The 19614-nt window shown below is 41.4% G+C and overlaps 1 protein-coding gene across 1 annotated transcript in view; it reads right to left on the reverse strand.

Moving 5' to 3' along the window:
• The window catches only part of UNC5D (unc-5 netrin receptor D), a 296261-nt gene that overhangs the window by 217979 nt on the left and 58668 nt on the right, over nt 1-19614 (reverse strand). Inside the window, exon 4 of the mRNA XM_035562690.2 lies at nt 1200-1342. The gene's annotated coding sequence lies outside the window, so the exon portion shown is untranslated. The remainder of the gene's footprint in view (nt 1-1199; nt 1343-19614) is intronic.

Raw genomic sequence — 19614 nt, forward strand, 5'->3', positions numbered from 1 at the left:
TGTTTGTGGTTTTTTTCTCACTTTCAGCTGAGGACAAAACTTCTGTGGTTTAGATATCTGCGCAGCAGGGGCTAGATTTGGATCCTCTAGGTCAGTTTGCAAAGGCCACGTATTCACTTAGGTCTTGATATTCAAGGGCTATCCGGCAATGCATAATTTCTCTACGTCTGTTATTAACGGTGAGGAAGACCAACAAAGCATGCTGTCAGCACGTTGCCTTGCCTTTGGCTGCATTTCTAGCATTTTCTGCAGTGACAAAATGAGCGTGATCTTACTTCGAAAACGACTACCTCAAGTGAATTGCTTCTCCCAGGCAACAGTGATGGAGCCATTCCACTACATGCACAGACACATACAGATATATACCCACACCTAGTGCGAGTCCCCCTATCCGGAGCCTTCTTTTTCACACCTTGACTTTAATTCTGCTGTATCCTGCTGTTCACACATTATCTCTGAATACACACTCATTTCTGAGCACATCTGTTGCTCTCGGTGCTTAATTCTAGTTGTTTTTGTTGTGTTGTTTTTTTTTCGTTTTTGTTTTTTTTTTTCCCCGTTGGGGGAGGGTCAGACTGGAAGAGGAATGATGAAATCTTTTATTGTTGCTTTCTTGTAATGCAACTTTAATCAGAGGGTTTTTGTACAGCAGTGCAATAACAAAGCCAGGCTGCGGACTGTGCAGCTCCTGATCTCGCTGTGGGAGCTTTTGCCTTTGATGTGACTGTTAGAAATACCTTGAGTTGGTAGCGACAGTTTTAATGCTAAAGCTCTGTAGTGCTCTGTTTGGATACGCCTGATGAAAGTTAGTCATCTTGCAGCGATGAAGGGAAACCACTGTATTTAGGGCACCCTAATTACTCATCTGGATGCACGATATGGCCTTGTGCACTGAGCCCCCTCCCCTTCTTCTTTAATTATGGTTTTGTTCTTAACAAGATGGAGATCAAATTGAATGCTCCAGATCAACGCAGAGAAAATGACTGCTTTGGTGTACCTTGAGCCGTGGTTTCAGTACAACATGATTGTGGGAGCGCTTCATCTTCCACACCAAGGGAAATCAGCTGGGGAGTGAATTGTTTCACTTGGCTTAAGGAAGCCTATGTCTATTTTGTGGCTTTCAGATCGCTTTCCTAACCACCACCTCTCTAACAGCAGCCAGAAAGGATGACAGTAGTATGAACAACGATAAAAATTACCTCCTGTCCTTTCAGTGTTCGTGCTACCCAGCTCTCTGCATCCCTCCTGTCTGTGCTGGGATTTCCACACGGTGCAGCCACCTCTCCACCCCATGCAGATTTCCACCCGATGACTGTGGCCTCACACGAATAGCTCTTAGGCACTGTATAAAAACACGAGGTGAAAAAATTATCCTTGAGCTGAAGAGCTGGTAGAATAAATAGAGGATAAAAGACCCTGGCTAGATGCTGCACATAATTGAGGGGAACAAAAGATCAGAATCAGAGAGCTGTGTTTATAAGCAATAGTCTTAACGTACAGGTAATCTAAATTGCAATGAAAGTGTTTTGAAGGTATTATAAGAGAGAGAATTTTTATGTGGGATGTGATCTGAAAGTATAGTGGCTTCACAGACTTTTAAGGAGAGCTCTCGTCATACACAAATGTTATGGGGGAAAAAAAGAAAGTATTCCTAAGAAAATGTGGCCATGTTATGGCACAAACTCAGATAATAAAGGATATGTATTATAAGTATGTGCCAATGGCCCAACAACTCCTATCCATTCATTTGATTGCAGTCTAATTTCCAGTTTTCTCTCATATTATTGATGCGACTCTTCCTTTATCAGGTCTCTTGACATCCTCCTCCTCTTTTCAGCTCATTTGAAAAATCTTTGTCTTCTTTGATTTCTTCTGTTGAAGAATTTGCACTCTCTCTGATAATTCACCTTGTCTGATATTCTCGGTGGCTTGACTGGTTTTACTTTCCCAGCAGTAATCTGGTACAAAGCCCTTCCTAAAAGCTAATCAAGAATATTGGTAGGAAATCATTGTTCTTTAAATCTTTCTGTATGATGTTCCACTTCCCTCCCTTCATTCCTGACTCAGATCAGTTCAAGGAAAGTACAACTACTTGAGAAACTCAAGGAGGATTATCTACTTCTCAAATGCCACAGAAGTGTGCCTGGACACCATGGTGATGAATGTAATAGAAATGAGAAATTATTGTTCTTATTATATTCCCTCAGCTATTAAGCATGCTATTCTTTTCCAACATCTGCACCCCAGAATAAACAAAGTTTGGGATATCACAAGCCTTGTATGCTTTTGCTATTACACACAGTACAAGTCTTGGCAATCTGTTTTCTGGATCATAATTTTACCCAGTATTTAAAACTTATTGAAAAGGTACCAGAAAAGCTTTAGAAATCAACTCAAAAGAATTCTTGAGAGTCTGAGTTATGTATACATGGCATGTGTCTGTTTGGACTGTCATATATCAAAAAATAGACGCTAAAGATGAGCTGAAGTCTTTCATTTTTTTTTTAACCTGAATGAAGAGCTTTTTTCTTTTGCAAGAGATGACTGCATTAACGCTTAGAAGAAGACAGGAAGATGATTATTTATTTATTTATTTTACTCTGGTTTAGATGAAAGTGGAGTCACCAGCTATTGTTGGAGAGCTGTGAATCACCCACAGACTCAACCTTCAGTTCAAAGGCTCGGATAATTTACTTAAATAATTATCTTCCCTGGGACGTGTGGATTCGGATTCTGTTATAAAGCAGCACTTTAACATACTTTGTAAAGGCTCCAGTTCTGTTATAATAGTCTATCCTGTAAATTTCCATTTTATAGGCTGTCATATAAATGCTGTGCAACGTGGAGATTTTGACTGCCATTCCCCAGGGGTCTTCTATGGCGATCTTCCTTTTCCATATGTTATCCCCATTATCAGTCTATTCTGTACCACTGGTGGCCTTAGGATGGATAGAAATGTCTCCTAATGGCCACACCCTGGACTTTAAGAAGAAAGGGAAAAAGGCAAGCAGGGAATATGTCACGACATCTCCATAAAGACTGCACTGAGGAAGGCATATCGGGGTTCATTCCCGTCCTGCTGATCTTCCGAGCGCATTCCTGGCCGAACTGCCGGCCACTGGCATGCAGAAACTGCACCCCAGCACACCACGTGCCCCTGTCAACTCTCATTGCTCCTTTGCTTTTCCACTTAACTTAAAAAGCTTTTCTCTAAAATAAACGTGGACCTTCACTATTGTTTCCAGCCCACAGAAACTTGTACCTGGGTTTACTTGTACCTCTTCAGTTTACAATAATCTTTGCAGATGACATTTGGGACATGTATGCTGAATATAGTTCTGTGCGAAATCTCGTTATTTGTATATAATTTTTAAAAACTGCTGCAAAATGTGATTGTATCCAAGCCTTCTGGGCCATGTGGCAAAGATTAATTTTATTTTTTTTCCACCCCACAGGTCTAAGGAACTGCCTGTGCTCCACTGGCAAAATTCCGCGGCATGAAATGAGCCAGATGTTGGCGACACATTAGAAGTGCACGACCTGTCATGTCAGGGCTGCTTGGCATCTGCACGAGGATGCTGATGTAAAATCTCTGAAATACGAGGAAAGACTCCTGTTAACTCAGTAGCCTTTCGCTCAGGTCCTTTGAAAATATTTGCCTAATGTAAGCTGAGGGGCAGCACAGGAACTTGTCTCCACTGACTTGGTGCAACGCCCATTTGTGCCCTCTGGGCAGGCACGGCCTCAGGACTGGAGGCAGCTGATCTGGGAATTTACTAAAACTTTAGAATCTCATCAATTTCTATCCCACCCACTTCTTATAGGCTGAGACAGATGTTATTATCAGGTGAGATTTCAACTGGGAGTTTGGAGAAAGTTGTGCATTGTTTTTGTTCGGTTGGTTTGGTTTTAAACATAAGCTTCTTGGTTGGAATTGTTATTTCTATGGATCCTGCAGGTTGCTATATTAATCCTAATGAAAATATTCAGAGGAAATCATCTCTTTCTTTCTCTTCTGGGAAGCAGTGTATTTGTTTTTCCATGCCTTTATTTGTGTGTGCACTGGAGGCATGAATGAGATGTAGATTTGCTATTTGACAGTATTAGTCCAACCACACCACGTCATTTCCAAATGAAATACACCTGAGCTGAAGCAAGGGACACAAAATCCTGCAGCTGGCTCCTTCATTCTAACAAGCTTCTTTGTTCCTCGGGCTGGAAATCTCACTGACTTACTGGTGCTGTCTCGCATCTTTTTCAGAGACTGGCAGGCGAGTCTGGGTACGGTATGCGTTTCCCTTTCGACCAGAGGATTTCCGTATAAGCCCGCAGAGGGATTTGATGTAACATACTTTATTTCTGGGTGAGATCATTTATATAGGAAAATGTTGTGAAAGATGCAGTAAACAGCTCAGAGTGTGCTAGGCTTAGGTAACCTGAGCAATACCTGTGCATCCAGTAAGCCAAGGGAAATCAAAGGAGATCAAGGACACACAGCAGGGACAAACTGAGAACTACGCTGCTCAACAGCTGGCACTTGGAAGCCGTAGATTTTAATTGATAAATTTGAAGGGCTTTCCTTTCCCCCAGCTTCCTGTATTCTTTTCTTTCCCAACATTAGCTGAAACCGGGTATGTTCTGTGGCTAACAGATAAAACTTTTTAAATACCTACACAACTTAGGACCGTAAAATCCCCGCAGATTCAGAGTTACTTCCAGCTGTCACCTGAACCATTCTGTTATACGCTTAACAGAATACACAAAGAGCTGATGCAGCTGGCTCCATGCTTCCTTCCTTCCTTCTTTCTTTCATCATTTCAGCTTGTGGATACTTTAATAGTTTCTTTCCATCAACTTTAACTGCTGTTTTAATGGCTAAAGTACTATTTTGCTTTTTTACCTCAGGCTTTTCCTATTTCTCTCAATGATTTCCATTAATAGTCTTCTAAGTGAGTTTTGCTAGAAATGTTCCATTTTCATTCTGAAGGGAAACAGCGTTTCATGTCTCTGTGGTGGCAGAGAGAATCCTGAAAACCTGACCCAAGCATAACATTCCAAGCTCCAAGGGGGAAAACCATACAAAAAATGAAAATGTTTTACCATCTTTTTTAAGAAAACCTTTAAAATACTTTGATACAGACATGGTACTTTGGGGACACAAGTCAAGACCTTTAATTGTTTTGGTTAGCAAACCGATAGAAGCTGAATGCTACAGCAAAGATTTCTGCCTGACTTATAGAAAAAAAAAAAAGAAAAAAAAAAGGAAAAAAAAGAAAATAGGAAAAAAAAAGAAAAAAGAAAAAAAAAAGAAAAAAAAGAAAAAAAAAGAAAAAAAAAGACATCCTCACAACGTGCTATAAATCCTCAGCCAGTTCTCTCATCCAAACAGTCTCCTCCTGGCTAAGCCTACCAGGGAAAAAGCAAAACCAAAACCGAACAATCAAGCCACCAAACCTAAACCTACCAGGGTTTCCAATATTCCCTCTTGCAGACACTGGTGAATGAAAGAAGAACCAGCCACAGCTCCAGAGGAGGGAAGTAATGAGATTTATTTTGTTTTATTTGTGCACAGGCTCCCCGAGTTGGTTCCTCATCATGTTTTCTTTCTGGATTTGGCTGCCCTGAAAATCTCAATGATAGGGAATATAATGTTACTGAACTGTCTCAAGGAGATACAGGGACACAATTATCTTTTCTTCTTTCCCTGGGATGTGGTTCTATAACAACAATAATATTCATTCCTTTGTAGCATAATTAAAATAAACCGCAGTGCTGTGGCATTTAGTCAATTGCAGCAGTCATTTATTGCCTCATACGCAACAAATTCCCGGAGATTACAACTTAAAGCACATATCATTTTTTGCTTTCATTCTCTCACTTCGAAGGAAAATATAAAGGTGTAACAGCAACTAAACTGCATACTCCAGACATGCATTAAAAAGACTAGCTTCAGTGGAATGAAAGTAACCTAATTAATTCAGTGGCGTTACACGTGCTTAAAATTTATAGAAAGAAAGAAAGATAATGCTTGTAATCTTAGAGTACCGGGGCAAATCAAATTTGCTGGTAACACGTGCGCTTTGTGTGCCAAACTCGGGGGTGGAACTTTCCATTTGCGTAGCTGTGCTTCAGGGAAATGACTGACACATAGCAGATGAGTGAAAAAACCATACAACAACATTCATCCTCTTGATAAATGTATCATTAGAAAGCAGTCAGATAGCCCAAATCAGAAGTTTAAATGGGATACCCCAACAGCAAGAGGGTGATTTTGAGATTTCTTGACCTTCACCTGTTGAGCAGGGTTCTGTTTTAGGACTGGGTGAGAATCTCCTTGGTTCATCTGGGCCACGTGTCAGCCTCAAAGGTTTTACAGAAGTGGAACCACGATGACATCCAGCCCAGCGACACCCTTTGTGGCAGTGCTGCTTGCCCAGCTGTGCTGGCAGCGCTCACGGTCGGGTCTGGCCAGGCACGGGGACGAGAGCCGTGGTTCTGCAGAGCCCACTGCAGACATCGCTTCCCCGGAGGGGTCCCCCCGTCCCCTTCCTGATGCTCAGCGACAGAGTTTGCAGCAGTTGGTTCTTGACAGAACACGGGACACCTCTGCACGTAGGGTATGAATAACTGGTCACTGCCAGTGGGGGGAAAAAACAAGAAAAAGGGCAATAAATTTGTAAATTTATAGTGTAATTTTGCCCTAGTTACAGCAGTGTACACCAATGACAAGCAAGGCTGCTTTCCGCAAACAAATTTATCACCACTGGTTGTTCTTCTATTGCTTTCAATAAGAAATGCCAAAATAAGTATGATTTAAAAATGCTATCAGCTGACTGGAATACTCAACAGATTCGGTGCATTACAATAAAATTGGTCTCTAAGTGCTGTTCCAAAATAAATAAATAAATAAAAAGGGAGGAATATGGACCTAAATCTGCCACTTAACGCTCCACAGTTATGCCTCAATATTTACCGTAAACCAGTAGATTGTCTCTGGCTCCTGATTTGCATATTCATAAGGTTGTCATACAGCTTGAAAGTATTTTCTTTCTACTTTGTTGTAGCACTTTAAATATTAGGGTTTTTTTAGTGCGCAGTTTATGCAAATCCCACTCGGAGCGATATGGCTTTCACTGATGCTGCCTTTACAATTCCGCTGCAGTCTGGCCTGTTGATTTAGGGGAAGTGCCTTGGGTGAAATCTCTGTTAGAAAATTCAGCAGCCAGAGCACAGAGCCAGGTATGGAAGGCGCATGTAAACACGGCAGAAGAGGCAGGACTCGGGCCGCACAGAAGTTCTGGGCTCCTTCACCCAGCTTCTGTCTCCCAAAGTATCCGGAATATGCTGATGCTTCTTTGAGCCTTCTCCCAGCCCACCTACAGTTTGTGGTGTTAGCACTTGGCATGATTATATTTCCAGCTACGCTGCTCTTCCAACCAAACACAATACTTGTATTCCTTTTTTATTAATTGTTTACCCTGGGAAGGTTTGAGTTATTGATGGGGATGTAACAATAGGAAGTAGGATGCTCTAACGCCATGGGCTTCTGCTTCCTGAGCTGAAGGAGTGCTCCATGTCTCAGCAGTAAATTCTATTCTATTTATTTCACGACTAATGCATCCATGCGTACCGTAATATCCCATGTTATACGTTAATCACCTCTTTTCTTACAAACCCCGTTTATGAAGTTACTCTCCCAATTTACACAAAGAGAAATTCATGCTGGTCTGTGCTTCCTGATGAGCACTGTCCCACCCCACAAGGGGACACAAGATACCTGTGGGGACAGCAGTGCCAGAGACACTGTCCAATTTCACATCTACCCACAGAACAGAGCAGAATACAGCACTTGACTTTTAGTTCCTGTAAACAGTTTGGGCAAACGTGACCTTACACAACTGCCGTGTTACTCTCTAATGAGACGGATACTGCAATCCAGCTGTCTGCTTCCTTCGTCTGTGGGCGCAGAGAGAACCAGACATCTGGAGCACGCACACATCACAGCTCCATTTTCCAGATCGTATTCAGGAGCGCACAGCACACGATAGCTTTCCTCCAGTGCAGCGAGGAACCAGATGGCTTCAAAAAGACCCACTTTGCCTCCAAGGTGGCATATGGAATATTAATTAATAATAGATTAATAGACCTTTCCCCACTTAAAAAATTAATCTGGTTGTTAGCTCATCTGCTGGTGCCAGGGAAGTGCTACAAAACGAGGGTTGCATTGGACCAGCCATGCCATCCCTCTGGGGACATCCTTCATGGCCCTCCTGGAGACCACGTCCGAAGGCGCTGGCAGACAGAAGAACCACAACGGTGGTTTTCCTGCCTTTAAAAGCAGTACCCACTTGGAAACTTCAGAGAAGTGCAGTGCAAAGAGGATATCATAAAAGGGGAAAAGCTGTTAGCCTTCAACTTAACCACAAGCAACAAGGGCAACAAGGAAAGCAATTTGTCAGGGAAAAACCATGTGCAGAATGGGTCCGCGCTGTCCTACCATGACCTGAGCGGTCCCCAACGAGCAGTGGCCAACAAGTCAGCACCGAGCCACCGCTCCAACTTCTTGCACTGAAACTTCAGGTACTGAAGGAGAGCAAACGCACTGAAGTTGAATAGTTTGAAGTGGATTTTTCAAATCTTATTAAATGGCATTTTTTCCTCCGCCAGGGTTTCTAATCCTCTGGTTTTGTCAACTGATGCGCGGTTGGGTGTGCGTTCCCATCACCCTCCCTCTCTTCCCTGAGTTCTCACCTCCTCACTGCGAACCTGCATAAGCAGCTTTAATTCAGTGTCAGCCTCATCTACCGAATTAAAGCGGGGCCAGAAAAATCCTATTACTGTTGTGAGGGAAGGTGAATAAATGTGTATCTTGACTGATCGTGTATTAATCCTGGTATCCACTTAGGACTGGGAAGGAAATGTCTGCTCTGTTGCCTAGCAATACCATTGAATATGAGTCTTAGCATGTTAAAAAAGGGTCAATTGCTAAGTAAGCCCCCCAGAACCTTGTTTTCATGCTTTTTTCCCCTGGATTCATATTTACTAATTATGATACAAATAAAAGATGAGAGTACGAAATAAGACAATGGTGAGCGCACATCTTTTATAGGCTGAGCGTCGCAGTCATCAGATGCAGAGCTCACGCCAAGGAAGATTTCACAGAAAAGAAAAATAAGAAAGAGGAAAGGTTGCCGATGTGTAGTAAAGAATACCATTTTGTTTCATAAAGTGACAGATACCGGTGTTCACTGGGTCACATCCATTTTCTGCAGCAGACCCCTGCCTACCTGCAACCCACCGAGGAGCTGGCCCGCGTAACCTGGCCACCTGGATCCAGTCCCTGGCTTTCCGCTAAATTATCATGGTGACTTTGTGCAAATTGCTTAAAGCCAAGTGAGGCTTTTCCACGAAAACATTCTCCTTTCTGAAAAACTGCAGCTAAAGAGATAGCAATTAGAAGGTCTTTAGATATGTATTTATAATCATTTAAGATTGTTTGTTCAGAGAACTTCCCCAGGAGAGGATTTGACTTGGGCCTAGAGAGTGCATCTGGCAAGAGAACACCAAGTGAAAGGTGCCTCATGGGCAGTTGCTAGGAAGAAGCAATAATTCCATTTTCTATCGAGAATCAAGTGCATTCTGCTAAATGTCAAGTGTTTTCTTTAACAGCTGGAGAGATGAAGCCATGGAAATTCTTGTTTATAACCCTGCAGACTCTTATCCTGTATTGGGATGTAATTTGGTTCAGCCATGTGGCTCAGCATATTAATCGCATTTGTAGATTGGTTTAGACCATTTTTCTATACCCTTTTTCTGCAGCAAATACAGGAGAGAAAACCCTTGAGATCTATTCTTTGAGGTTTTTCCACTTGATGCGTGTCACTCTTCCCTGAGAGCTTCTAAGGAGTTCATCCAAATATGATAAATATCAGGATGCACAAGCCATTCACAATCTCATCGCCCGATGTCCTTTGGAAAAGCAAACGCCCCTCAGAGCAGAGATTTCTATGGGAAGCAATGCCATGAAAACCTTCAGGATCCAGGCTATCACCAAACTAATTGCTATCAAAGGTGTTCATCGGGTTTGATTGTGGGTTGCAATAGAAAATGGACTGCCAGGCTGATGTGCCATTACCTGTCAGCTACAATCCCTTTCACATCATGGTCATTTCTCCCTTCATCAGTACCTGGATGCAGTCTGAAAATCTGAGAAAAATTAATGGAAAAGCAAATAATAAAATGCTATTGTGTGTTGCATTCCTGCACTTTTGGGTTCAGGTTTCTAGCTCATTAGAGGCGAGCTGGATTTCTAAGAAAATGAGATCTGTTTCATCTGGATGCACCTGCCATCGAGGAACGTCATCGCTCTTCTAACCCAGCCTAGCGTGCCACTGGCCCCACCTCTGGCTCTTCCCTTTCAGAGCACTGCTGATCCAGCTGGCTGGGTCTGCTTTTCTGGAACATTTATAGCATCTAGAAAATCTGGTGTGCGGAAGTGTGAGTGACTGTCAACATTTCCAAGTCATGGAAAAACAACGACCGCAGAGATCTCTAAGGCCATCTGAAAACATCCGTACATTTGGAAAATCTCAAATGTTTGTTTTGCTCACTAAAACAAGAAGTGTTTAGAGTTTTTGGATGATGGTGTAAGCGCATTTGGAGTGACAGTAGGAAGGTTTTTCCCTCTCAGATAAAGGCACGACTACTCTTGACTAATACAGCTGAAAGATTCAAACAGGAACTAAGGTGCCACTTCTTTATGGGTAATTTAACATTGAAGGAGTAGGTGCGTTCATCATCCCTAGGTATCTCACAGCTGAGATCAGATGCCTTCTTAAATCACAAAATGAATCCAGAAATAACTGCGTGAAATTCTCTACCAAACAGAACAGCTAATATGACGTTCATCACAAGCTCTCATAAAACCCAAGAATTTAAGATGCACAAATTCAAAATCCATGAATTCTTTCAGCCTCTCACACTTCCAACAGGCGCTGCACTGCAGCCTGCCTTGCTGTTGTACCAGCAGAGTTCCAAGAAACAAACTCAACCACTTATTCTCTTAAGATTACAAATTAGTCAAAGAGAGGTTATGGATTTTTATAAAGGTTCACCAGTTTTTACAGAAGCAAATACCATCGCAGTCCTGCCAATATTTCTGACAGTTAAAGTAATTGCAATACTTTGTGGATCTCGATTTCTAATCTGCTTTTTATTGCAGTAAAGATCACATCTGATTATATCTTTGTATACGCTACACTCTGATATTCTAAACATTTTTTTCTTGATAAACTTTTTCCCCCCAAATTACTATTGAATCAGAGTTGTATCTTATCCAAAATGGAAACCTCTATTATGCCAGGTGCTGTACCTACACCAGGTAGGATAATCTCCTCCTCATATAATTTATAGTCAAAAAAGAAAGGAGATTCACTTAATAAGTAAGAATATAGGAATGCTGATGCTATGAAATACACAAAGGCCAAACTGGGACCTGCAGGGACCTGGAGGAACCTGGAAAATGAAATCCTGACCCCTAGACTTCAATGCTTTAAGCACAAACCCAGCCTTCTTTTTTGTGCCTTGTGCTTGAAATAATATAATTCTCTGATTCCTCTAAATAGATCTCTTGACACCTCTGATACCAATAATAACTTTGGATAAAGTATAGTGCTAATTCCAAATGTACACGCACTGCCATGTACTAGTGCTCCCAGACAGTGCAGAATATCACGTCCTATGTTTCATCACAAATAAATGTTCATTTGTCTTATTTACTTTTGATTTTATGTACATATGCACAAAAAGCAGCTTAACATCAGACGTTTAAGAATGGATTGTGCACCTATTCTGGATCCTAGCCAACAAATTGCTGATTGATCTGTGCTGGGAATGTTTTATTACTTAAATAAAAATGAGGAACAAAATTGTTAAAACCTGACACTGAGATTACTTCCCTTTCTTTTATGCCCTGAGACAATCAGGCAAAAGGCCTGCCTGGAGGGAAAGGGAAGAGGGGAGAATATAGCTCTATTTTATACCAAAACTTCATCACTGCCATCTTTTTCCTTTTTTTTTTTCTTCATTCTTTCATGATCAGAAATTCATGAGAAAAACAATGACCAAGGTTTCAATATTTCTGTAAAATGTGAAAGCATCGTATAATCCTTCATCTCTATAGCACATTGAATAAACAGACCTTAATCTCTGTGCAAATTCAGTAATGTTCTCATGCCCTCTTTTGGGGGGAGGGAGTTATTTTCTATGTAGCCTTCAAACTGCAAGTGACAAGTCTCAGTGCTGAAATATTGCAATTTGCTAATGTGAAGTCTCATTGGAGAGATGAGCTAAACCTCAATTTCTCCTCCACCCACACTTTCTTCCCCGTAGATACACCCAGTGTGCAACTTCCAAGTGATTGTAGTGAAGGACTGTCATCTGGATTCCCAGCGGAAGAATTTCTTCTGCATCTTACAGTCATCATTAGTTAGTGCTGCTTGCATTGCAACAATACCAAAGACAGACATAAGGTAGGTAGCACGATTTGTATTACAATAGCATGTATGAACTTTGGCTAAGATTGAGCAAATACTCCCCTTCTGAAATAGCACTGGTAGTAGGTGTTATGCACATCAGGAGTTCAACAACAAAAAGCTTTACAAAACAAACAGTGGGAGAAAAAAGTATTATCGCCATTTTATAGATGTTGAATTCATGCACATAACTCTTCCCTTTTGCAGCCCTTCAGGGCTCATGTAAGTGTTCCCTGCAGCTAGATTTCTCCAATGGCTAGGTACACTTCGAGTAAAATCCATCCATGTTCACATTGCTTTCACAAAGCATTGCAGTCCTGAGAGAGACGTGAGTGATGTAAAATAGCAACTTACTGGCTGGCTGCACAAGGGTAAAATTCACCCCTGAAGGACATACTCTCCATGTACAGATTCAATCGAATCTACTGGTGGAATTTTCTGAATGACTTCTTGGACATTAGCATTCCCAGCAGTGCTTCTAAAATTTAAAAAAGATGATAAATGAAATTCTCCAGCTCTTGCACACACAGCTAATATATGTGGTGCTTCAGGAATGTCTCACTAATGCATTATGATTTCCCTAAATATGATATGAAAGGTGCATATGTAGTAGAATTCATTGTGCAATTTGCATATATCATGCCGTATTAACAGCTTTTTGCAAATATGTTTCAGCCACCCAAATGCAACTCTCCTTTTTAATTAAAAAGTGTGACTAAACTTCATCCAGAAGATGGGGACTATTTCACTGCCAATAGTACTAACCAGCTCCATTAAGGACTACACCTTAAGCACCAGGTAGCTGGAGTCTAGGAATGGGAGCTCCCTTGGGTGGGGTAATACAAAGTCTCTCCCCAGGCACAGCAGCCTTGATGGCCAAACTAAATAAGGAGGATAATGGTATTGACCCACCATCTGTCTTGACCTCATCAAAGCCTATGGAAAGGCTCCCATAATCTTAAATAAGCATTTTGTTAATGCAAAGCTCTGCAAAGTTGCATTTGTTCGCCCTCCCCTGACCACCCCAAAGTGATCTGAGATCCTTGCATGAATGTTTGTAAAGGGAAAATGCCTTGTGCATGTGTATTCAAGAACCTCTTTATCAGCCCAGCTCACCTCTTTCTCCTTACTTATCCGTGGATCAATATTTAACTTTTCTTCCTTTCATTTTAAAATAGGTCCAGAAGAAAAAAAGAGCCAGTGAGGTTGTCCTCGCAGGAAATGCAATTAGCTAAAAATAGAATCTTGAATGTTGAAGTGGTGCAGGCAATAGCCCTCCTCCAAATGTAATCAAACTGCAGCATTAGTAGGATTTTATGCAATCTTTTCCCTTCTAATGCATTATTGTCCTGATTGTACAAACTTTAGAGAAAAAAAAATCTAAAATATAATGAGGGAATTTTCTTTTTGCTTCTTCTACTTTGATTGCTATTGCTTGTAGTTACCTGGGCAGGAAACATCTGCTTTTGCCCCATTAAAGAGCAAAGATTACCAGGTTTTAGTTAAACCTGGCATTCTGTGGTTATTTACTGGGACTTGAGGGAAAAAAAAAAAAAAAAGAAAAAAAAAAGAAGAAGAAGAAGAAGTTGGAACCTAATTACATAGCAGATGCTGAGAGTGGTATTTATTCACCAAAACCACACAGGTCATTCATTAAAATCTCAGTTTTAATTAGCAAACACCTGTTTTGTGTTTGATTTTACACTGATACGTACTGTCTGCAATTTGCTTTCTTCAGTACAAGCAATTAGATAGCCCTGACAGTAACAGTTAATCTAATTAGAAGAGGGGTACCTTGGGAGCCCAGCTCTGACTTCAGAAATTACACACGCATGATCACAGCTCCATCCCGTCATGGCTGCGGTGGTTATTGTTGAAGGGACAGTGTTTTTCCCCTTCTGAATGACACAAAGATATTTCCATTGTTTCTGGTATTTTCTGTTTTAAAGAAAAAATTCTTTGTAGAAAATAAAGGATCCGAGCTACAGAAGGACACGTGATGCTATTGCTGCTTTCAGACATGACCTCTAGTCAAGAATTCACATTAAGAGTGATGCATTGCAACAGGCTCATTCAATACAGGCCATTCACTCTCAGCACTTCTCCTCTTGTTGCCCTGAATCATTCTTCATCAGCTTCCTACAACCCTTTCAAGTCCTTAATGCAGAATTGAAAAGCAACTCTTCTTCTTTCTCTGTGGTCTTTGCTAGCAAAGAGGAAAGTCTGAAAGGTTTGCAGGAATTATTTCAAAAGGTCTCCTCTGTACAGAAGTGAAAAGTACCTGCTGGCACCCTGCACTGCCTTCCGTGGTATGATCCCAAATTAGTTTCAGGTCAGAAACTGGATCCTCGTAATGAATATTCATTTTGAAAACAGCCTTACTGTATATTCTAGTTGCTGACATACGTAACTAAAAGATTTTGAGGTTGCAGTTTTTACAGACAGTTATATTCTTATATTCTCCAACTGAGGTGTTTCACTGAGTACTGTGCCACTCTGGACTCCAGGAGTCCCTAAGTGTTTCTCTGTAACTTGCCTGCAGTCTAATCATAAAGAAGGAAAATAAAGGTAGCCAAAAGAGATCACAGGTTACATTGGAATATGAAGGGAAGAACACAGAACACCTGCTGGGACCTAACCAGCCTCATGTTTTTAGGTTTTACCCAGAAAATAGTACTTAAAAACTGCATTTAAACACTCAAAACGAAAATGCATTGATTACAATGCTGAGTCAAACTATATTTTGGTGCATGTAGACTTTATAATGAAGCCTTGTTTGAAACAGCTTGTTGTTTGAAGCTTGTGTTCTACATCACCGTCACATTTTCCCCAAAGGGCCTTATTCTGAAGATTTTGGCTCCCATATAGTCACGGTGCTGAACTTTTCTCCAAGTTCCTTAATCAATACTTGCCTCATCCTTTACATAATGGTAAAGTAATTCTCTAATTCTGAGAGATGAAGTCACAATAAACGAGACAGCTACAATAATGGAAGTGTTATTACGATTTATATTTTCTTCTGAAAATATTCCATGCCCTACATTTGTACCATTGCTTTTTTTTCCTTTTTTCCTTAAGCACAGTAGGTTGGCCTCCCCATCCATCACAGAAATCCACTGCAAAAGGGAAAAAAAAAAAAAAAAAAAAAAAACTTGCTGGGGTGGGAGAAGAGATTTTGAAATAAAAGAATAAGCTAATTAAATTTAACTGTGTCATCCTGAATACTATAATTAATTAATCCAGCCCTCTGCTTGTCCTGGAGGGGAATGCTGTTCCTAAACGCACAGGGTGAAATCTGTTTAAGGAGATGCGGGGCAGATTCAGCCCTCTCTGATGAAGGGAGATGCGAGTCTCTCAGCAGGAGAGTGTGTAGGAACATTGAGAACTCATTAATAACTGAAAGCAGGGCATGTTGCAGAAAAGCTGGGGAGAGATGGGGGGAGGCTACTCCACCAAACATGCAAATATGCCAGTGCTGAGTGCGACTTGTGAGATTGGAAAGCATATTTCTGCACAGTGTGAAAGCACAAACCTGGGAAATAATGAAAAAGTTACGTTTCAGAGCAATTTCCTGCTGTAGTTTATCCCAGTGAAGCATATCTGGCCTGTTAAACTGTTGTAAAGTTACATCATGGAAAATAGCACATAATCTGATGATGGATGTGCTGTGCAAGTCACATCACTGGAAACAACTTAAGGGACTTGTGTGGAATTCTTCCTGCCTAATTTTTAATATCATCACAATGGAGCAGAGATCGTGCCAGCCTTTCTTTTTGCCTTCTTGGTTCTGTTCTGTGACCTGGACACGTCTTGGGATAAAACACCATGCTTGTGGCTTTCATACCCTGGGCATAATTTACACCACGCCTGAAGCTACCCTGCCATTACACCATCACCTCTCCATTACCCCACAGCCTTAGCTTGTGATACTGCACAAGGGTGCTTTACCCCTAGCTTTGCCTGATTCCTTGCATTTCACTTAGCCTCTAACTAGCATAGCTGTGAGCTGGGACCACAGTCCTTATTTTAATCCCTGGGTCCTATTGTCTTAGGTGAAGTTCCTGTCCCTCCACTTACCAGTTTTATTCACACATGCTTTTGGATGACCTTTAAAATATGCACGAAACCGAAACAGTCTGATTCGGATGATAGAAAGGTGCCTGTGATTCTGCCCTGACCCTTCACAGGGTAGCTGGGACGTGCTGCTATTGCATATTCACACCTCACCCGTTTCCCTGTGCTGGGCCAAAATCCTCCCTGAAGGTGGAGGCGCAACGAGACATGCGTGGTGCCCCGAGCGGTGGCGCAGCGTGAAGCAAGCCAAGGCAACATGACCCCCCTTAAACAGGAAGCCTGATTTTAAGGTTCTGCTCACAAACTATTGGCCTTCTAGAACCAGACTCTTAGATTTAACATCCCCTCACTCTGGGCTTTTAAGTTGCCATATCAATATAAACACATGTTGGAATTGCAACGTAGAGCTCTGGTCATATTTTAGACCGAATTCCTGCTGTTGTATAAATCTCACGGTGTAATAACGCACGCTGAAGCAATGATGTCTCACTGTGTAGGCCTGACACCCTCAGAGAAATGATGGCATAAATCCACCAAGCCAACATAGCTGCAGTGCTCCACACCAGCTGCGGAGCTGGTGTTTTAGATGGAAATCACACAGAGAGAAATAAAGTTTGCAAGAGCTTAAGGAACAGCTTTCCACCTGCAGCAAAACAGCTTTGCATCTTAAAATCTTTTCCATCAGTCAATGAGCCAACTTCTAATTAGTGGGGACAGGATCTAACAAAGTTACCGGCTGCAAGATCCTACACTGAGACACGCTATCCAAGACTGCAAAGTTTCAGCTCTCGAGGGATTCACTTTTGGGTCAGAAAGAAGAAATAGCTCTAGGTTACACGGAGTAATTGGAACTGAGCAACCCAAAAGCATCTCTCCAGAGAATCACAAGATCTGGGCTGCTTTCAGTAAATCCTTTCCAGAGCTGGTTCAGAATTTTTTTGAGAAGGTCAAAACACACAAACAAACAACAGACCCCTTCCTAGCTTTTTATTCTGACATTCTTCTACCTCTTCTGAGGAGGATAAAATGAAATAAAGAACTGTACAAAGATCTTCACAGGTGAGTTATTTAGGGAATGCTCTTGTTCAGTCAGAACTCAATACTTCTGTCAGCTCAACGCTTGCTTTGGGTCCCTACAATTCCTCCCCCCAAGAATAACTCAGGTTCTTAAGAAGGTGTGAACTACTGAAAGACAGGTCTTCTATAAATCAGCTTTAATATTAGAGTATCAGCAGCAAGCCCTATGCTTAGGCCACAAACGACAGGTTTATTATCCTTCCTTTTGAAACTGATAAATTGGCTCAGACTTCAGGATGGCTTTTTAGCTGCCACCAAAAAAAATGGAATGGGAGGAAAAAAAAAAAAAAGGAAAGAATAAAGGAAGTGGAAGTGGCTATCCTGGGAGGTATCTAATGCTTTGTGTAAAATCCAGATGGACAGAGACAAGTCACATAGCTGCTACCTTGACTCTACCAAACTTGGGAAAATTTCGAAAGCCAGTAGTTTTTTGAACTCTACACCAGTCTGCTAAGTCTGCTACTCTGGTAGATTTGTCCAGCCAGGTTTGGTTTTGAGTATTAAATGAGGGGCTCTTCTTTAGTATTTAATGAACAAAGAGGCTGGTGAAACCAGCAAGGAGAAGGAAAAGAAAAAGAAGAAGAAAAACAGCAGTGGCTGGCCATGAGTATGAATAAGAAAGGTGAAACTTAAATGATCGCAATAAGAAAAGTTCCTGTTTGAATCAAAATGGGACAAGCCAAAGTCCCCTGCAGTAAATCCAGAGATTCCTTCTCAGCGTTGAAGATGTGCAGAAAACCCCACAGAACATAAACTGCAACACACAAAGCCTTTGATTAATTGTATAACTCTTAGGGCCAAATTCTTATTTGTGGATGATTTGTACCAACTGGGAAGGGTTTCAGGAGCTGGTGCTGACGCCTGCCAGGCTAAGAGCAGCTTCTGGTCATCTGTTATGAATCCAAGAAACGAGGCTGCTTTCAGACAGACAGGGCAATTAAAAGGGCCCGGCATGAAAAGATATTTAAAAGCAGTGACAAATTGCTTTTCTGAAATAACTTTAAGCCTCACATTAGTCCCACTAAAGGCAGCAGGATTATTCAAATGCTGATTTTTTCAGCTGATGAACTGTTTAATTAGATTGAGATCTATTGGATAAATACCTACATGGACATCTCTGAGAAAATACAAAGGAAAATAAATCAGTAATGGAAGCAGTTTCTTTTCAGAAGACTTCACCACAGATGTTTATAAATTATCCCTCCCTTGGTTTAAATGATGGGGGAACACGGTTAATCAAAGTAATAACAATTAATAAGCTGGCACTGTTAGGGTGTCATGAAGGTATATTATTGCACACTATGCTTGTAGAGAGCAATGTACCCTTCTGAGTCCACAGCATGATTTCCTTATGAGCCCTTAGGGTCCATTTTCCAAGGAATGGCCTAAGCCAGCCCTGCGGAGACAAGGTGGGGTGGGCTGTGTTAACAGAGGAGCACCACTGAGCGGCAGAAAGCCACATTCACTCATTTACCACCTTTTGTGGGCAACACAAAACCATTCTGTTTTGTGTTGTTTTCCCAGAAATAATCTTAGCCTTTTAACATTGGTTTGTATGGGGTAACTCCCATGGGATCAGTCTCTATAGAGGGGCAAGACTGGAGGGGAGGTGGCATCTTCGGACAAACAAGTATTTGCCTAGTGGGGCACCGTAATCATCTGGTGGTCTTTAACACTGCAAATGAGAAATCAAGAACTGCAGCACTGTTTAATCAACACGTTTGAGTGCAAGCAGGGAACGCCATTCTACACAAACCTGACAGAACTAAATAAAGTTTATGGACATAACCCTAATTAATTTAGTGTATTTGGATTCCTGTCCTCCAGTCTCTGTTGTGTAAACTGCAGCAGCTGCAGCTGTCTTGCAATGAGGATCAAGTCATGCCAAACATTATGTGAATTTCAGTTTGCAAATATTTGAGGCTTCTGC

The sequence above is a fragment of the Cygnus atratus genome, chromosome 27 (assembly GCF_013377495.2).
Source record: "Cygnus atratus isolate AKBS03 ecotype Queensland, Australia chromosome 27, CAtr_DNAZoo_HiC_assembly, whole genome shotgun sequence".
Lineage (NCBI taxonomy): Eukaryota > Metazoa > Chordata > Aves > Anseriformes > Anatidae > Cygnus > Cygnus atratus.